General features: G+C 40.3%; 1 long non-coding RNA gene across 5 annotated transcripts in view; it reads left to right on the top strand.

Annotated features, from left to right (window-relative positions):
* Window positions 1–20,570, top strand: part of LOC104870932 — a 72,311-nt gene that overhangs the window by 32,773 nt on the left and 18,968 nt on the right. Inside the window, exon 6 of one of the 5 annotated variants that reach the window (XR_004515115.1) lies at window positions 9,684–10,251. The exons of the other annotated variants lie outside the window; for them this stretch is intronic. This is a non-coding gene — a long non-coding RNA (uncharacterized LOC104870932). Of the gene's footprint in view, window positions 1–9,683; window positions 10,252–20,570 lie in introns of those variants that run through there. 5 annotated transcript variants of the gene reach the window in all.

Raw genomic sequence — 20,570 nt, 5'->3', positions numbered from 1 at the left:
ACCTAGAAGTGGACTTCCTGGTAATTGCATATTTTAAATCTATTTTTAACTTTTTGAGAAACTTCCACGCTATTTCTCCCCATGGTTTCACTGTTTTATATTCTCGCCAACAAGGTATGACATTCTAGTTTCTCCACATCTTTGCCAATATTTATTATTTTCTAGGTTTTGTTTTCCACTTTAAATTTTTTTTATTTTAATGTAGTAGCCAGCCCTTTGGGTATGAAGTAGTATCTCTTTGTGGTTTTGATTTTTATTTCTCAGATGATTAGTTATGTCAAGCATCTTTTCATGTGCCTATTGTCCATTTATAGATCTTCTTTGGAGCTGTCTGTACAAGCCTTTGGCCTCTCTTTAAACTGCTTGTTCACTACCTCTTTCTTTGGCTGGCTGTAAGAGTTGTCCCGAACATAAAATGTGATGGAAAAGAACAAATGATGGGTATGTGCATTGTGGCCTTCACTGTTTAATCCTTATAGTGCTTTCTCAAGTCTCATTTTCTTCCCCTTTATTACTAAGCCTAACCTGTGCTGGCTTTAGCAGTGGAAGCGAATGGCACATTTGGCTTTATTTAAGGGAGGTCTCACTTAATGGCAGGAGTTCAGAGAAAATTTCCCATCAGCTGAATGAGAGACTTCAAGCCCTTTGTCCAAGTGTACAATTTTTCACCAAAAAAATATTCTTTGTAAGACGTGTTGACTCACTCTTTTCGCAGAAGGATAAATAGCACACTGGTCTGGAAGTATATTAACTAGATAGCTCAAAGAGACAGCAAATAACCTCCACAGTGATTTCTTCTGGTTCTGCTGAGAAATGCGCTTCAGTGGGCTCAGAGGAAGCCTGACCAGAAGGTCCTAAGTTTGCTTTCTGCCCCTGTTGCTCTATTGCTGCGTGAACTTACTACTCTGAGCTCAGCCTCTTCCTTTATAAAACTGGCTTAATAATACCTTTTAATTTTTTAAAAGGTGTTTTTAAATGTAATGTTCTATGAAGAACTGATTAACTGCCCCTCTTCTGGGTCCTCCTCGTTCTGAGGGCAAGCAAGGGGCTGGATGTCACTGTCATAGAGTTTGGTCTGAACTTCTCCAGAGGCCCATGGACCTTGCCCTTTGAAGGCTAATGAAGTTTTCTCTGCTATAATTATTATTGTCCTTGACCTTTTCCACATGGCAGCCTCCTCCACTCCTCAGCCTGCCCCTGGCAAAGGCACTGCTGCAGTTAGCCAGGTGTCTCCTTTCCTTTGTGACCTCCATCACAGCGAGCTCAGTCCTTGCTCCCACAGCTCTTTTTTGCACCTGCCCACGGTAACTGTGGGCTTCTCCCCGAAAGTGAGCATTGTCTCCAGGCCAGAGTCTCTCAGAAACAATTACAGGCTCTTTAAAAGAGGGAAACATACTCGCAGAACTTAAGAATATGTTTCAGGGCTTCCAGGAATCCTTGGATCCTAGTTTAGGGCGTGGTGTTCATCCTGGAACAGTGTCCTAGGATGTTTCATGATGGGTGATACAAGGTCAGATGACAGAGCCCTAGCCTTTACACACTACAGCCCCTCTCCTTGCTGGCTGTCATGTTGGGCAGGTTTATCAGCATCTTGAGCTTTGATGTCTTCTTCTGTAAAATCAAGACTATCAGTGTGATGAAAGGGTTAAATAGGATTTCAAACCTCCTGCGATGGATATTCCATAGAAGCATAACAAAATTCAGTTCTGTGATAGTGGAAAGAGGAAAACATAAGGGACAGACTTATGCACTACGTGCTAATTACCAGCCAAAGGTGCAGCTACACAGTTTTCATCTCCTAGGCACCAAGGTCCAGGTAAAGTCCAAATAGTGGGCATTCTCTTGCCAACCTGTGAGCTTTCTGCTTCCAGGGTGGCTTCCTGAGAAGTAGTGGTTGTGTCACCTAATCCCTACTCATAGAGGCCCCCGCTCTGTTGTTCTTCGTGACCTCTTCTGGAGGCTTGGGAGTGCTCACACAACAACAACTCTTAAGGATCTGCTGCTAGCCTCATTGACCCAAAATGGGCAGAAAAATTGGGGTCCTTACTGTGTCATTTCAACACAAATGGCCATGGTTATCATTATTCAGGGCTGAGCCTGTGGAGAAAATTATACAACTCTGTGGATTAGGAAGATGACAAATTCGTGGTTTTCAAAATCAGCTAACCCTGAAAATTCTCTTGTCACTGGGCAGTCCCTTCTCCTATTTCCACCAGCTGCTCTTCCAAACTTTAACCCTTTCCCTCTGCACTCCAAACCTTCCTCTGCTCCTACCCTTTCTCCATGTGCGCTGACCTCCACTCTCTGCACTATCCTTTGTGTAGGGACTCATCTTCACCCCAGCGACTTCAAAGTTGTCCACTCTGGCACTCTACTTTCCTACTCCCCTTCAGCCTGAGGACATGAAGGACACTTCCTCCATTCGAGGGCCATGCCTGTGTAATGGACTTCAGTCCTTTTTTTCTCCCTAGTGTGCTTTTTTCTGCCTAAGTAACCCAAATTTGTTTTTTTGGAAGCATCCTCTTCCATTCTTAGTCCCTGCGTTGAATTGGTATTGATCACCATCTACTCCTGCTCCAGATCCACGTGGACATGGGATCTGTCTTGGCCAATCAAACCATGCTATTTCCTTAGCCATGTTATTGTGTCAGAATGGATACACAACTGAAACCTGAGCCATTAAAAGGTAGATTGATTCTATGGATCTCAGAACCACATAATGGTGGAGGTTTGAGCATCATCTGTTACCATACCCATGCAGACTGCCTGAGGATGAAGCCAACAGTGAGAAAAGTGAAGTTGAAAGAAAAGGGAAGGAAGAGTGAGAAACAGGTAGAGGAAGAGGGAGGAAAAATAGAGAAAATCCTCATGACATTTTATTATTTGGAGGCAACAGTGTCTCTGGGCTTTTAATTTTTCCCATCACACAGGCTGGTTGCTTTTCTTTTTTTCTTAAGCTGATTAGGTTTCTTTAGTTATTTACAACTAAAGAGGACGGAAATAAACTGTCACTGGACTGCAAATGTCACTAGGAAAGGGCTGTGCTTGTCTTTGTAGTGTACATAGGACAGTGCCTGGTACAATGTTAAGTGCTCGATAAATATTACTAACCCACCTGTGACTGGTGTTGACCCCCCCACCTTTTCATGTCATCTTCAGCTTTGTTGTTTCTTCGCTTTCTTTCCTATGTTTTAAGTTTCTCCCTTTCTCAGACAATAGATTTGCTTAAACCCTTTTAAAACCTAAAATAGAAACAAGCAAAAGGACAGAAGAAAAAAGTCTCCCTTTGTTATGGCATTTCTTTTGGGCACCCTGACCTACTTTTGCATCTCCTCTGCGATTTTCGAAAAGGTGTCCTTAACCCTCTGCAGCCTGGCTCTGTCCCACCTCCTTCAGCACTGCCGCAGTTGTTTCCACCATCACTGGCGTGGAAGCACACTGCCTTCCGTACCCACGCTTCTGCCCATCCAGTCGGTCGACCCTCTTCTTCGAGGGAGGCAGGACGTCCCTCAGAGTGGCCCGGACCCTGCGCTCTCCATCTCAGTTCATGGTTCTTCCTTTGGCTTGAAGTTCAGCTTAGAAGCCTAGCGTTCCATGAACCCAGTACTTGGAATTCTTACTTGCAGTCCTGCAGCAGTGCTAGACTCTCTCTCCTTGGCCTTGCTAACTTACCTTAAGTGGAAAAGTCAGTTTGGTCCCCATCATCTTCTGTGTCCAGAGCCCACAAGATGTGTTTGGACCTTCAGAATTATGCTAAGTGAAGGGCATCTGTAGTGGCTCAGCCTCTCCCTGGGATTGGTGCTTTTAGATCAGTAGGCGTCAGAGGCTAACCCCTGAGGTTGGCGCAGAGCTGGGATTGTTCTCTGTAACACAGAATTAGGAGAGAGATGGACTTCATTTTATCTAAAGGACTTTATTTTTGCTAAAGGCAATTTCAGGAATGGAACTGTGAAAGGAGGTGTTTTGTACCTCGATGCAAGACTCCCTTCTGAGCATTAGTCCTGACAGGTTCTGATGAGCTGACAAGCAGCAGAGGATTCCAGGCATCTAAATAGAAAATTAGGACCCTGCCCATATAACAAATGGATGTGCATAATAACTTGAGTTATTTAATTTACAGAGGCTTAAAGGAGAAATGATTTCTGTTCATTCTGCCAGCTTTAGAAAAACCTAGACTCCACCAGTGGCTGTATTCATTTCATTTGTCTGTTCAGCAGATATTTAGGCAAGCACCTGTAGCCTGCAAGGAGTTTATTATCTATGTAGGAAAAAATATCATGCAGATAAATAGCTGTAACGTAATGTACTGTTAAATTCCAAATGGGTTTCCTTCTGTTAAACAGCTGCAAGGAGCCTTAAATGTAAAGGCTAAATCATAAGTATGAAAAGTACATTTAACTAATGGAGCACTGGATTATTTTATTCTCTCAAGGTCACCTGCACACATACACACACACCCCACATATGACAGTAATCTAGAGCAGTAGCTTGGGGTGAACCCTGAGAATTGGTCTTTCTAGGAAGGCCCTTGGGTGATTTTGTTGTGCCCAGATGTTTAATCATCGATACAGTTTATCCCTTGCCTTCCTTACTGGGCTTGCTATTGCCCTGTCAATTGATGGCTTCTTCTTCAAAATGGGTCAGGTCTTTATTCTTTAACTGCACTCTACCTGGTACTCTCCCATCTCTGTTTTTTTTTTTTCCTCAATCTCTTCCCCTGGCTACTTCTTTGCTGTGAGCCCTAAATTAATTTCCTGGTGGCTTGAAGAATACAAACATGTAATCTTGTAATTTGTAAGTTAGATGGGCTCACTGGGTAAAATCAAGGTGCTTTCAGTGCTGCATTCCTTTCTTGAGGCTCCAGGGTAAACTGTTTTCTTGGCTTTCCCAGACAATCCCTGACTCTTGGCCATCTTCCACTTCAAAGTGGAAGTTTGGTTGAATCATCAGGGGCTGGTCAATACTTCTCTAGTCGTATCTTTTTCCTCTCCTGCCTTCCTCTTCTATTTTTTTAAAGCATTATTAATGCATGTTTGCAGTACATAAAGTTTTCATTCCATGTGTGGATTGGCACACGTACAGAACATTCTGTTCCACCATCTTCAAATCTAGCACCATTGAGCCCAGTCCTTCTCATGCTGTATCACTCTCACCTCTTCTTAAAGAATTTGAAGATTGTACTGGGCCTATTTGGGTAGCCTAGGACACCTTATTTGAAGTTCAGTTCATAAGCAGCCTCAGCCTCATCTGCTACTTTAAATTCCCTTTGCCATTTATCATCACGTATTCTAAAGATTTGGACATAGTCATCTTTTGGGAGATATTCTGTTACTGTAGTAGACCTATTTGCTTTTGCTGTTCTTTAGACTGCTCTTTGCAGACCTGGACCATCAGGGATCAAACAGGCAGTGTCAGAAAACAAGGCTGGACAGAGACAAGAATGTTTATCTGGATGCACCTTTCAAAGTGGCTGATCTGCCCTAAATAATTGTTGCCATGAAAGGATATGGGCCCAGCATTGCCAGATCTTCTTATTTTTCTGGAAAAGCTAGAACTTCAGTTTTTCTTTCCTTGTTATATTTTCCAACTTTGAAATGTTGGCAATGAGTTTGAGTACTTCGGAGAATTATTCAAGCCAAGCCAAGTATATCTGCTGCTCTTATTTGGCCTTGAGTTGTCCATTTGTGACCCCTGTCTTGCATAGTCTCCTAGAAATAACCTCATTATCCCTCAAGATTCAGCTATTACCTGTGTTATGCATGATGACTTGCACTTGCAAATGTGTATGCCCATTCAGATCTCTCTGACTAGTTGAGAGCAATATTTCTAACTGCCAACTGGACAGCCACAGTGATTCAGTCTCCCCACACATATCTGCCTCTCAAACCTGGAAGCTAAGAATCCTTCATTTTCTAATATAACTGTCACCCAGCCCTGCAATTTGTCTCCTCCTTTACACTTTACTTTGGAGCTTAATTGTCTTTATACTGGAATCTTATGCACTCTTAGCATATCTTAGGACCCATTCTTCTTTGCTCCTACCTGTCTTAGTTCAGGCTGTTAGAGCAAGTTACTACAGACATGGTGGATCTCAAACAGTTGAAATTTGTTCTTCATAGTCCCAGAAGCTGCAAGTCTGAGATCAGTGTGCCTGTAGAGTTAGTTCCTCTTCTGGGTGGTAGACTTGCTTACATGACTGCTTTCATGTGGCAGAAAAGACCGCCAGCTAGCTTTCTGGCCCCTTCTTATAAGGGCACCAATTTCAGTAATAGGAGTTCTACCTTTACAATGTAATTAATCCCTAAAGACCTCCACCTCTAGATATCTACATTTGGGATAAAATTTCAATGTATCAGTTTTGGGGGAACACAAACATTCAGTGCATAACACAACCTAATCTCTAAAATGCAACTTGATTGTTTCATATCTTCCAATTAACATCCTGTAATGGTTCTCAACAGCTTACAGGACAAAGTCCGAAGTTCTTGGTGTGGTGTGTCATGCCTCTCATGATATGACTCTGAATTGCCCTCTAATCTCATTTCTTACCACTTTTTCATTGCTATCTGGTGATTCAGTGTTACAGAACATTAATTTTAGTTCCCTCTTCACCTAGTGGTGTTTAATACTTGTTCCCTCTGCCTGGAAAGCTCTTCCCTGTTGATATACACCTATGGATCCTGAAAACCAAGCCCAGGTCTCACTTGTGCTATAAAATGTTATGCAGCTTCTTCCCTTTTACTCTTTCATAGTCCTTTCTGCCAGCTCTCGCTGCACTTTCCTTACACATTTGTTTTTGCACCTGATTATTTGTTCACATGTGTGTCTCCTATCTTTGTTTCATCTCATCTTTGTATCACAAGCCCTTAGTACAAGGCCCTTGTAACACAGATACAGTAATATTTCTGAATGAGCAAATGAATGAATGAAGGAGTTATGCTAGGCAGATGGCATCTGTCCTACTTAGATTAAAATTACCCTAAGGAGGTATAATTCTTTGATGAGTTTCTCATTCCTCTCCTCAAATAAGCTGATATCTTCCGCCAGCTGCAGAAGCTCTTTCAATAGTTTGAAAAGCAGAATTCAAATTTGGCTGCCAAGAAATGCTACTTCACTTCCTTTCTAGAGTAACGTGATTATCTCCAAGACCCAGACAAAACAATGCTTAACAAATGTTTCATAAAAAGAGGACTTTTCAGGGAGAAAGTAGGGTTAACAGGAATTGAATGTAGTTTTGATTGTTTCCTGGGTGGTTCCATAGGTGCTCCAATGTACACCTGTTCTGGTAGAATGCCCCCTAATTCCTAAGAGTGCATAAGGAAAGGCTGCTCCATTCCAGCTTTTAGATTAATAGTGATGTCATCTCAGGAAGTGCCAAGACGCCATGAACCTTGAAGGTTCCTGCAATATAGTCATAGATCTGGGCAAGGACAACAATTTACAAAGCATTACTCTCTCAGAGGGAGAGTGGATTAGTCATCTTTCTAAAAATGGGAGGAAAAGGCATAATGGGGCACTTGTCTTAACAGAGAGCCCAGCCAGCAAAGCCTGTAGACTTGACTAAAAAAGTTAGGTTAAAGATTAGCCTTAAGATTCATCTTGTGGACACTCATAGCCCAACGTCAGGGCTAGCACCAGGTGCAAAGAAAAATCATCTTCTGGGCCCAATTACCAGACATCACTTTTTTGATATCCAAGATTTTCTTGCTCCTTTGTCCTTAAGCATATCATGTACCCATAGCCCCTGAAGAAAAGAGAGAAAGGAACAGAATGAATATTCACTGCATACCTTCCTTGAAGTAGGACATGCATTTGATGCTTTAGGTGATCTTTTTCATTTCAAACTTGCTTTAATTTTTTTTTTATTTTTAAGCTCCATTGTACAAGTGAGGAGACTGGGAATCAGCCAGTTTAAGTCACTTGTTCATTTCTTGTAGATGATAGGGCCAAGACATTATTCTAGTTAGATGTTACTTTAAAGACCATTCTCATTCTATTAATGGTACTTCTGATATAGAAAAATAGCTGTAACATATAATTTTTTTGTATCAGAATCAATAGCTTATGTTAGCCTGTGACCTTCTTGAGCCAGTGTGCCCAGAGTATACTCAATTTAATATTTGGGCAGTCAATCAATTAATCAATACACATTATGTGAAGGGACTGCTAGATTGATCCAAAGAGGCCTAAAATCCTGGGTATAAGCACCAAGACTGTGGTGCATCTAGTGAGAGTACAGCATGAGCAATAAGAGGTGTCATCAGAAAATATGGTGAATGTTTGAAAAGCTTATTGCAGTGAGACATTACCCTTTATCCCTCTCAAAATACTCTCCTTCACTTGGAGTACATTTATTCCATTATTCTTGCCACTTTCTGAAGCAATTCTGGGATGCAAAATGTTGATTTTTTTTTTATGGTTGTTTTGGCTTTTCAGAAAGACCAGAAGTTGCACAGTGCCAGATCTGATAAATAATGTGGATGAGAACACACTGTGATGTTTTTATTAACCTTTCTTTCTGTTGGGTGGCACTGAGCAGCAGTGCTCACTGTGTTTTTTTAATTACACCTCATAAAGACACCACAAAAGAGGACTTATAGAACTGCTTCAGAGAGTAACAAATATGATAAGTGTATTTGAGGAGAGGGGGTTGTCTTGAGGAGGATTAATGGCAAATTGTCTTACTGTGATATGTTTTTTAAACATTTACTATATGCATTGGTTACCTCTTGTACAGGAACTGCCTCAAATAAGCATGCCAACAATTCTGCACATATCTGTCCTGGCATTCACAACTGTGATCCACTTGTCTGTGACACATTCTCCTGGGTATTTGTAGGGCCGTGGTTGTCATTCTTCTCTTGCCCACTCAGGAAAGAAAGTGTGGTAGAATTAAGTTATTGGAAAACTGTTGTTAAGGTCATTACTCAGATCTGCTCTAATGTTAACCCAAAATAAATCAATGAGTATCTTTGGTATTTTAATTATTTGTGACTAAATACCAGCTGCTGTCTTACAACAGATGGTAGTGCATCCTCGTGTCCTGGGAATTACTGCTTGGGGCAGCCAAATGTGGAGTATGAACAAAAGCTGTTGTGAACTCTGAGGAAGCGGAACTTGAGGGGACTGGAAGACACTGGGGTATTTTGTGGAAATGAGTGCTGACTTGGGCCAGTGCCCAGTGTATGGGTTAGAGTTCACTAGAGGGAAAGCTTTTACATATTATATATATATAGGATTTACAAGATAGGCTTACATTGGTTGCCTGCAAAGTCAGGTGTAGAAGAATGAAGTGTTGTCTGTGGGCTGGGGATCCAAAAGCTCCAGTCAAAACTCAAAGGCCTGGAGCTTACTGTAGAGCCTATGCAAGTCCGTATCAGGAACCTGAAGAGTTTGCATTGAAGACTGAAGCGTCTGTCGTGGAAACCTAGAGATGAATGTCCAAGGGCGATGACGAAGACCGGAGCTCCCCTGAAGAAACAGGAGCCAGACTTCCTTCCTTCCCCTTTTATTCCATCCAGGCTACAAGTCTTTTGGTTGGTGCCACCCACACTCAGTTTTTTCTGTTCAGTAAGTCCATTATCCAGGCACACCCAGAACTGTGCTAAACCAATCAGGTAGGCATTTCTAATTCAAATTGACGCCACACTATTAACTGTCACACCTATCAAAATGCCCTGTAGGTGGAGAAGTTTGACAAAAGAATTGAAACACACACGGGTATCGTGCCCTATGGCAGAGTGGTAGATGCTGGCCAGTCGTACTCAAAGTTGAGCACAAGGTAAAACCCACTTTCTCCAGTGCAACAGAGACACACAGGTAAACCCTCCCTTCTCTCTCTCCCTGCAGACATGTTATCTCAGGTAGAGTCACATGAGTGACTAATTTTTAAAGTAACAGATTTAATAGCCTGGATTATGCTTGCAAATGAATGGCATAAAAACCACTTATTTCCTCCATGGGCCAAATGGTGGTGGTGATGGGGTTCTCTGATGGGGAAAACCAGACTGATAAAAAATAAAGGAACTATATTTTCTTTACCCTGAGTAGAGTGTAAGATAAATTTTATCATTCAATTGCATTTATATTGCCATTTGCTGATTTGAAACTTTAAGCATTATCTTATTTCCCATGTCCCGCTTTTCTCCTTCCTTATCTTAATTTTCAATTGTTAATAATGAATAATGTCATCTTCAGTTCTTCTACTGGTGCCTCTGAGTAACTTTAAATCATATCTACTTAAGTCTCTTTTTCTTGCTCCATCAACTTTCAGTGATGCCTCTGAGCTCTCATTTTGTAAGATAAAAATCCTCTCCCATCTGCTATTCTTCGTACCTCCCAATTTCTGTCATTTGGACAAAGTGTTTTGTCAACTTTACCTGAGAAAATCAACTTAAAGGAGGGAGATTTATTTGGGCTCACAGCTTCAGAGATTTCAGCCGGTGTTTCTGGGCTGTGATGAGGCAGAAACCTTAAGGCACCCAGGAAGTGAGAAAGCAAGAGAAGAGGGTTCCGGGGACCACCTGTACCCTTCAGAGGTAAACCCCAGTGACCCACTTCCTCCATCTAAGCCTCACTCCAATAGTTTCCTGTATCTCCCAATATCCCGTTAAGTTATGGTGCCATCAATGCATTACTGCACCTATGAGATCAGAGCCCTTGTGATCCAGTCACTCTCCAAGGCTCATCTCTGAGCATCACTACAGTGGGGAACTGAGCCTTCAACACATTCCGGTTCCAAACTTTAGCCTTAGCTTACATTATATGTAAGATGACTCAAAGTGGTTGAGAAGCAAAGGTAAAATTATGCTATTTAATAGCATGCAGTAGTATTTGCACAACTGAGCCATACATTCATGACTCCTGCTTTTGTTTTTGTTTTGGAACCAACAACATTGTATGTCTCTGACTCTTCCATTATCATATTTCTCTTTAACTATATCCTGGAAAGATTCTCTTATAAAGGACTCCTTTGATTCTATAATGATATCTGCACGTTCCCTTTTGCAGTGTAAAGTTACATATTTTCAGGTTCCGCGGATTAGGACACAGGCATCTTGAAGGAGCCATTGTTCTGGACACTATGCAAAATAAAATGCTCCTGGCAATGAGAAAAAAATGGATTATTTTTCTTCTATACCATCAGTCCAACTCAAAGACAAGTTCACCGAGGTACATTATAATCAAACTATCAAAAGAATTTGAAAGAAAAAGAAAAAGAGTACATCCCATATAAGGGAGTTCTAATGCAACTATAAGAAGATTTGTTCACCAAAACTTTGAAGGCCAGGACAGAGTTGGAAAATATATTCAAACTGCTAAAAACAAAAAACAAAAGAAGTCTGTTAATCAACAATACTTTATCTGTCAAAGCTACTTTTCATAAGTTAGGGACAAAGAAATACTTTTCCAGACAAACAAGAGCTGACAAAATTTATCACTATTCAACCTACTCTAAACCATAAATTTGAAATTTATGAATGAAAACCTCCACCAATAAAATTTAAAATCAAATGTTATTCTGGAAGACTATGTTGCAGTATATATTACAAAGGATTGATTTCAACTCTAAAGTTAGTTCTAGCAAAGACAACCCAGATACAAATTAAAGAACATAAATAATTCATAGAAAAGTATAAAGGGCAAATTTAAAAATAAAGAGGCCCAATTATATTAGCAATCAGAATCTAGAAATCTGAATACAAAATGATGAAACACTGTAACAGATTGACAGAGGTAAGTATTCACTTAGTTGCTTGGAGATTGGGGTTGGGGGAACAAGTGTAAAAATTTGGAAGATGCAGAATATAAGAAATGGTGAAATCCAATCCCAGGTAGAAGCAGAGCAGCAGGTCTAGAAAGCATTTTATCTACAAATCTCTCAATCTGTCTCTGCTACATTTTGAGTTGTTTATTCAGTTCTCCCCTCTCACCTTAGTGTAAGCAATAATCTGTTTTATCTAAAGATGGCAATATGTTTTGTTTCTAAAGTTTCCATTTGATTCTTTTCCCAACATTACCAGCCTCTTAACATTTATTTTTTGAGGCTATATAATACCTTTTTTTTGTTTGTTTTATTACCCCAAGTTCTAGAAGTGCTGATTCCTATTTTTAATTTGCTGAGTCTTGACTAAGTTTAAAATCAATATAAATTTTAAATAGCATCTTTAGATTATTTCTCGGAGGAAATACGGGGTTGTGAAAACATCATCATTTTATGGTTCTGAATTTATATCTGATAAAAAGGTTTGACTCGTCTCAAACAAGTTTCTGTATCAGTTACTCTGCTTTATCTCACATCACATGTTTGGTTCTGTTATGTGTGAGGTCCAGGATTGGAGATAAAGTTTCTCACTGTTTTGTTTTTCCCTATGTGTTTCTCAAAATAACAGTCTCCTTTCTTCCCATTGTTCAGGGGTTGTGGTTGGAGTTTATTGTCTTTTTCATGGATGTTCAGTCTTTAGGCTCTAAATTTATGACAAAATTATCTGTTACTCTCCTTTTTTGTACCTAAGGCCATACTGCCTAACCTCAGTGGGCAAGATAACTCCATGGCCAGGCCCAGGATTCCCATGAGCGAGCTTATTGGCTCCTGATTTCACTGTGGCATTGAGTGCCCTTTTCATTTGTAGCACCTAGGGCGTTCTGTTATTTTCTTTTAAAATAATCTGAGCTTTTGAGCTGTTGTTCTGATTTGCTTGGCATTTTGATGTTTATTGATTGAAAAGCTGTTTCCACATTGGCTCAGCCAGAAGTGTCATTTCACAGATTTAGTATGTATGCTTAGTTAAGGTTTTTCTAGAAATCTCGAGGTAGTCTTTGTTGTTTTCCCTAATTGTTGTGGATTATTGAATACATATGAATATATAAAAATAGAATGAATACTCATGGATGTGCCATATGGGTTATGAAAATAAGCACTGATGACAGAAGTCGCCAGAGCCCTGAGTTTTAACCCTGTTTGCTGTTTCTTCCCCACTCTGAGAGTACTCTTGGCCCTGAGTGTGGTGTTGGTCATTTCCATGAGTGTCTTTTAATTTTATTAATAATAATATTAGCCAAATGAACATTTACAATGTTCTAGGCAGTTTTCTAAAGGCTTTACAAGTACTAAATCCTCATAAAGTCTTCTCTGAGATAGGTATTATTATTATCACCCCCATTTTATTAGCGAATAAATTAAATCTACAGGGGTCACATAACTCTCCCACAGACATTTGGTATGTGTTATTTGACCTGGTTGGCCAGGTTTTTATAATACTTGATATTAACCCTTATACTAACACATAAAGGTTAGATATTAAGTAATAAAGTAATGTCTTATTTTACATAATATCAAACTTTGTATAAACTGTATCATACTTACATATTTTTCTCCAGTGATCTTTTTTTTTCCACTTGGCAATAACTTCTGAGGTTCAGCCATGTGATGTTTGTAGCCCTAAGTCATTCACCTCCTCTTCTGCATTCAATTTAGTGTTACTTCTATTTAGTTGTTTTTATTTTGTTGGTGCCTTAGTCCATTTCGTATTGTTACAATGAAATGAATGCCCAAGGTTAGGTAATTTACAAGGAGGTTTATTTGGCTCCAAGTTCTGTTGACTACAGGGACCAAATAGCATGGTGCCAATCTCCTGGTAAAAACCTTTAACTGTGGGATGAAATGACAGAGAACTGAAAAAGAACCAGTCACATGCAGAATGGCTAAGTATGTTGGGTGGCCTTCCTTCGTAGTAGTATGTGACACACTTTCATGAGAACTAACTTCCTCTTACAAGGCTCAGTCTGTTCTATGAGATCAGCATTATCCTATTCTTGAGAGTGGATTTCCTGGGACATAATTACCTTCTACTGGATCTCACATCTCAAAGTCTCCATCATCGACACTGCCACACAGGACATTAAGCTTCCAGGACATGAACCTTTGGAGGGGAAGCCTCAAACCACAGTAGATGTGTGTCTGTACTTAGAGTGCTTTCATTTTCTCCCCAATTATACATACTTTTGCCACAAACATTTTTATGTGTGTCTCCTAACGGAAAAGTGTGTATTTCTAGGAAATTTTCATATGAATCAAATTGATGGTCATAGATCATCAGCTTTGTCAATTTTATTTGATTTTGCTGAGTTTGTCTTCTAAAATGGTTGGCCGATTTCTATGTCCAGTTCCTTCAAGAGTGTATGAAGTTTCAGTTGCTCCGTATCTTTGCATTGCTAATATTACTCGATAGTTCTATTTGATTCAGTTAACATGTAAATAAGAGAATCTTATTGTGGCTTTACCCATTACATTCCTAACAGTTTAGTACACCTGTTCTACTTATCTGCAGTGTAACAAATCACCTAAATTCACCTCTTAAAACAACCACTTTATTAAATTGAGATTTCATGGATCATTAATTCAAACAGGTAAAAGCTAAAATGTTTTGTCTATGCTCCAGAATGTCTAGGACCTCACCTGGGAACCCCAAACAACTGAGAATAAATGAATGGGGTGTGGGACCATCTGAGGGATTCTTTACGCATCTACCAGTTGATGTTGGCTATTGGTTCAGACCTCAGATACAGATATTGATACAAATAGGCCTGGGCTTCCTCACAGCATGGTACTTCAGGGTAGTTGAAATTTTTAGACGGTGGCTAAGGTGTCTAAATTTAGAGTAGCTGAATTTGGCTGCATTTGTCTTATTCTGTGACCACTCATTGGAGTTACACATTGCCTCCTCTGCTCTCTGTTGGCAGGAATAAAATCACTCAAATAAGCACATGTTCAAAGGGATGGTGCATAGACCTCATTTCTCAAAGAACGGGAAGTAAAAGAATTTTAATTAATTAATTAATTAATTTATTTATTTATTTTGGGTATCAGGGATTGAACTCCGGACCTTGTGCTTGTGAGACAGGCGCCAGAACCCCTGAGCTAAATCCCCGGCCCAGAATTTTTGCACAGGGTATGAACTACCATAGTGTCTCACAAAATCTTTTTGTTCATTTCCCCCACAATAACATTCAGTTAACAGAGTATAACTTGTTTTGAGTCATGTTTTACATTAATTGCCTATTTTTGTTAAATATCAATGTTTTGTATTTTAGAAATGTCTCCAAAAAGTTTATTAAGTGGTAAAGGGGAATGATGAAAAATGATAAAATAAATACCTTTTCATACATCCCAAATAATAAAATGGACTCTATTGAGAATATTAATTATGCATTTATGTATTGGGTGCAAGCAATCTCTGGGTTTGATGATTTCCCACTAATGAGAAAAATAGAAGTGGGAAGAAAAACTATACATGTTTAAAAGAATACTTTAGGAGGATTGGGAAAGTCATTTGCATCTCTTGTGTATAATGTTTATTAGAATAATTTCTTAAATGGTTTAGTGTCAGTGAAATTTTATATCTATCCCTCTGGTAAAACTATAGTTTTTCCAAAATGATAAAAATAATTTTCTTCCGTACAAAATCATTATTTTTAGTAGTGTTTCTCTTTCTATCCGGTTATACATCTGCTGTGGGACCTACCCTCTGCTCATCCACACACTTCCGTTGAGTCTGTCAGTCATTTCTCTTTCCTCGCTCAAGTACAGAAGTAGATTCTGATCCAGGCTGGGTCTTTTTGAGGGATTCATGCATTGCGGGAAGACCTCCTTCTCCTTTGTTTGAGACCATCAACTCTTGTGAAGTGGCTGGCGGTTTCATTTTCTGTTCCATGGAGTGTCTTTGAAGGCTGAAGTCTGGAGGAGGGAAGCAGAGACCAGAAAAGAACATAGGAATAGGCTCATGATATAGTTTGCTCTCTTAGATCTTATTTTGATGGAAGTCCCCTCAGATACCCTGGTAGTGAGAGTCAACTACTTTCCTCTTCTAAAGCAACATTGCATGATGGTATGCCACTGCCTAGTGAAAGGTTTTTTTGGGGGGTTGTTGCTGTAGTCTCGGTTTGTAAGGGAATAGATTTAATATAGGATGCATAATTTATAGGATTATTTTATAATACTCATCCAAAAAGTCAAATGCAGAGGAGTGCAAAAGATCTGTCCACACCAGAGACTGGAAGAATCCAGGACAAGAATCCCATGGCATTGTCTTGCAGGAGTCCAGCCTGGGGCCCAGAGTCCAAGGCAACGTCCCTATCAAGGCTGCACTAGGAAGGACCAAAGGCCAATGGTGGAAGCTAAAATGTGTGTACCTGTGGAGTGAAGGATTTGTGCCAGAAGGCTGAGGGGTCTGCACTGGAGCCAGAACGTGACGCTCAAGGCTAGGACCAAAGCTCCTCTGTTGAGAACAGCAGCTATCGCTGGCAACAGCGAAGACTGGAGCTCCTCTGACAACAAGAATAGCAGAATTCATACCAAGAAAACCAGCCACAGCAAGATTCTCCAGAAAAATCAACAGTATACGATCTTCCCCTCCAGTTCTCTTTTTATGCCATGGGTAGCAATCCTCAGGTGGGTCTTGCATTCCCAGAACCATGCTGACTCAGTTCTGCTGGGCATTCCAAATTGACCATTAGTTAATCCACCACAGTCCACCCCTGATCAACTTGATAACCAGACATATTCCCTTAAACCACAGTATCTGGTGGCAGATTTGTGAAAAGTTTATATATCTTTATCTATTTACATTAATATAACAATTACATATATACAATTATTATTGCACTCCTTTTCACATTATAACTTCAAATTTTAAAACTCCTGGAGTTTCCATTTATGTACATAATTTAGCAATACCTAAAAAAACGGTATTATATACCTCAACATCATATTATTACATTAAAATCATAACAGTGACTATTAAAATCAACATCCTTACTTCCCATTAACTTTAACATCAGGCAAGGCAACACTGAAAGACACCCTAAGGGATCTCCTGCATTCCAAATACACTCTTCCCTCCTGGTAAAAGGCCTCAGGTCATTTTTCCATTGTCCTATTTCTTCTCAATAACCATGTCCTCCTCTGTTTCTTTGCAATCCACAGCTCCACTGGAGCCTCTCCCCTGGCCTAATGCTTTGAATCACCCTGCTGGCTCTCTGCTCTTAATTTCCAACAGAGATCCAGCCAAGAGTCCCCAATAATAACTATGCCACTATGCCAACACTATACTCCGTTGAAATTTTTCTGCCACCCAGGCAGTGTCTCTAAACAAAAGCAAAATGCAGACCAATTTCCTGCCAAAGCACAACATACACTGCCTGGGATACAGCAGCCAATGCAATCCTTCTCAGCAGAAGCCTCCTGAGCCTCAGCCTAACTGGCAGCATTTCCATCAGTACTCTGATTTTCCCATCTCTGAGCAGAGTGTTTAGAGTGTACCAGAGCTGCCTCATTGGCTGGTCTCTCAAAATCTTTCGAAAATAATTCTCAAGGCTCTTAAGCTGCATGGCCAGGTGACATCACCTAGCAATTGCCCCTCTTTCAGTACCAATTTCTGTCTTAGTTACTTTCCTCTCATTGCTGAGACAGATACCCTACATCCAAATTTAAATTTAAAGGAGGAAAGGTTTATTTATTTATTAGTAAAAAAAATTTTTTTAGGGTACTGGGGATCGAACCTGGGACTGAGGCTTGCGAGGCAGGCAGCAGCACTACTGAGCTATATCCCTGGCCTGGAAAGTTTGTTCAGCTCAAAATTCGTAGAGGTTTCAGCCCATAGTTGTCTGGCTCCAAGGCAGAGTGGCACATAGCAAAGGGCATCACAGAGGAGAAGCAGTTCTTTGCACACAGAAGACTTGAAAAGCAGCAGGGGGCCTTAATAGCATCTTTCTGTTCCTTTTATCCTGACTACTGGGGTTAGGGAGGTGCCAAACCAGTTAGTGGACTGATTTAGTAAACATACACCCTTTATCCCAGCATCATACACTCTAGATTCAGTCACCTCTGAAAAAGCCCTGTGACTGCATGAGGCTTTGGGGGTAACATCTAGACACAAACCATAACAATTCTCCCTTGGCCCCTCAAAGACTCATGAACATTCCTTTATGAAAAAGGCATTTAGTCCATCTCAAAGAGTTGCAAAAATCCTAACAGTTTCAGCATTGCTGAAAAGTCCAAGTCCAAAGTTTCCTCTGAGATTTAAGGCAGACTCTGAGCTGCAAGCCCTTGTACACATGAAAAGAAAATTAAACATTCCGACATTCGATGGCACAAGATAGACATTTCCATTGCAAAAGTTACACACAGGAGGATACAAAAGAATGGGACCCAAGCAAGTCCAAAATCCAGCAGGGCAAACCTTAGATCCCACAGTTCCCCTTCCAGCATCGTTGGCAATCTGTGGCAAGTTGTGAACTCCAAAGGGCTTGCTTGGCTCTGCCCCTATGGCACTTCTGGTGGCTTCTCTCTTGGGCTAGCTGTGCTCCCTCCTTGCAGTTTTCCTCAGACAATCCATGTTTCTAGCTCTGCTAAACTTCTGGGGTCTCCACTGTACCTTCAGCTTCACACCCACAGCTTCACACACTGCTCTCTCAGGGCACCTGCCTGGCCGCCCAGGCCTTCTTCTGACATCTGGGTGGACACCTGCCTGACCCCATAACTGTTGCATTCTGCATGCATCTAAAAGCAGTACCATGTGGATGACACCATGGTCTGCTGCCAGCTGGAGCAGTAGCCAGGCTTCCTTCTGTCTTGGCTTTAGGGGTCCAGTGCCTGTGAACCAAATCCAGAACAATTTCCCTAGGCTATCACTCTTCTTGAACATGGTGCTCCAGGGCTTTCTTCTCAAGGAAGTCTTTCACTTTTGCAATTTTGAGGCTGCAAAGGGTGGAGTCTTGTTGCTTCTTGTGATGCCCTCGGGCCATCTTTTCTACTGTGATGGTGGTACTTTCCCAGAGTTACTGCCCAGCTCCTTTATTTTATTTTGAGACAGAGTCTTGCTAAATTACTCAGTTGCCCAGGCTGGGTTCGGAATTGGGATTCTCCTGCCTCAGCTGTGCACAGTGCTAGGATGCACCACCATGCCTGGCTAAGAGGGTCTTTACTATCAATTCCAAAATGTATAAAAGCAACATTCAAAGTCTCCCTTATTATGACAACTATAAAGAATATGAACATATTCATAGCATCAGTAACATTATAGCAGTTGTCTCTGTGCACAGGGGAAAGAGGGAGGGAGAGAGGCGGGGGGGGAACAATACCAATTTTATAAAATTTGTATCACTTTTTAGTATAAAGTATTTATATTCAATTTAATTTTACTTATACTATAAACAATCCAATTTACCAGCATCTGAAATGAAAATAAATGTTAGTGAATTTAACACACAACAAAAAAAGGCTGAAGTGAAAAATGAAAACTGTTGATAAGGGTTCCTTCCACCCAGGATTTACAAAGTATTTTATGAGATGTCAGTCATTATTTTAACCATATGCCATAATTTTACACTGTATTAGCTGACTTTTTGCTGTAAGGAAATTAGAAGTCTTCTATCTTCTCTCACTTCTTTTCTCACATCCAATTTATTATACTGTAAGTTTGCCCAGGTTTACAACATTTACATTTATTGTATAATTGTGATTACCATGCTTACTTATAATTACTACTTCATTTAGACATCAGTGTTTGTCATGAGGTTTGCACACTGCTTCTCCAAATTCCTCATTTGGAATCATTAAGTTGTATGTTCATATTCAATAGGACCCATAGCTTTCTACTCTTTGCTGTTGTTAAAGGGATCTGTCTCATGCCTTTATGTTAAATGCCACTTGGCTAGGTATAATGCTCGACTTGTTTTGCTTTCTTTTCCCTAGACCTCACTGTTCATTTATATTTTGGCATTGAGTATCATTGCAATGGTGTCTGAGGCCAGCCTGAACCTCTCCTTCCTCCCCCTGACTTGGGGGATGGCCTAACTTTTACACATAAAATTTTAATTACTGAAATTCAAAACCTTTATCAGGTTTATCAGGGTAGGGCCTGGTGTTGAAAAGCTCCATGCTAATTGCTCCTGAAGCAGTATACTCTTTCAACATGTAAATTCAGTTCTTCCTTTACTGTAAGGAAGTTTCTATAGGATACATTTGAATCCTTCCTATTTCATTTCATTTCTTAATCTGGGATTCAACAGCAGAACACCTTTGTTCCAATATCCATTGCCACGTCTGAATTTTCTTTCATCTTTTTCTTCTGCATTCATTGCAACAATCTCACTGCATTGTCTTTTCTGTATGTTACAGAACCTCCCTTTGTCTCTCTTTCCAAAATTCCGGGATCTCCACTGCACTGGTCTAGGGCTAGGGAGATGTTTATCTGGTTTCCAGTGCAACTTGATGTCCTTAAAGATATTTAAAAACATGCTCTATCTTTGCTGTGTGTGGGGAAAGAAAGCAAAAGGAAGAAAGGAGGGTCCATTGTCTTTCATGCCTCAGCCTGTTCAGAATTCTAAATTTTAAAAGTTGCTCTGTATTTATCTAATTTCTTGTTCTAATGAATATATAAACATGTCTGAGGGTTTTATTTCTTTTTGTTTCTTTTGCCTTTGGATTTCCCAGATGCAGCTTCTTCTCTTTCTCCTTCTCCTCCTTCTCCTTCTTCTTCCTCCCCCTCCCCCTCCCTCCCTCCTTCCTC

This window comes from Fukomys damarensis, unplaced genomic scaffold (assembly GCF_012274545.1).
Source record: "Fukomys damarensis isolate Sample0158 unplaced genomic scaffold, DMR_v1.0_HiC HiC_scaffold_33, whole genome shotgun sequence".
In the NCBI taxonomy this organism is placed as follows: domain Eukaryota; kingdom Metazoa; phylum Chordata; class Mammalia; order Rodentia; family Bathyergidae; genus Fukomys; species Fukomys damarensis.
Note: the sequence above shows the minus strand (reverse complement) of the source record. Positions and strands in the feature narration are given on the sequence as shown.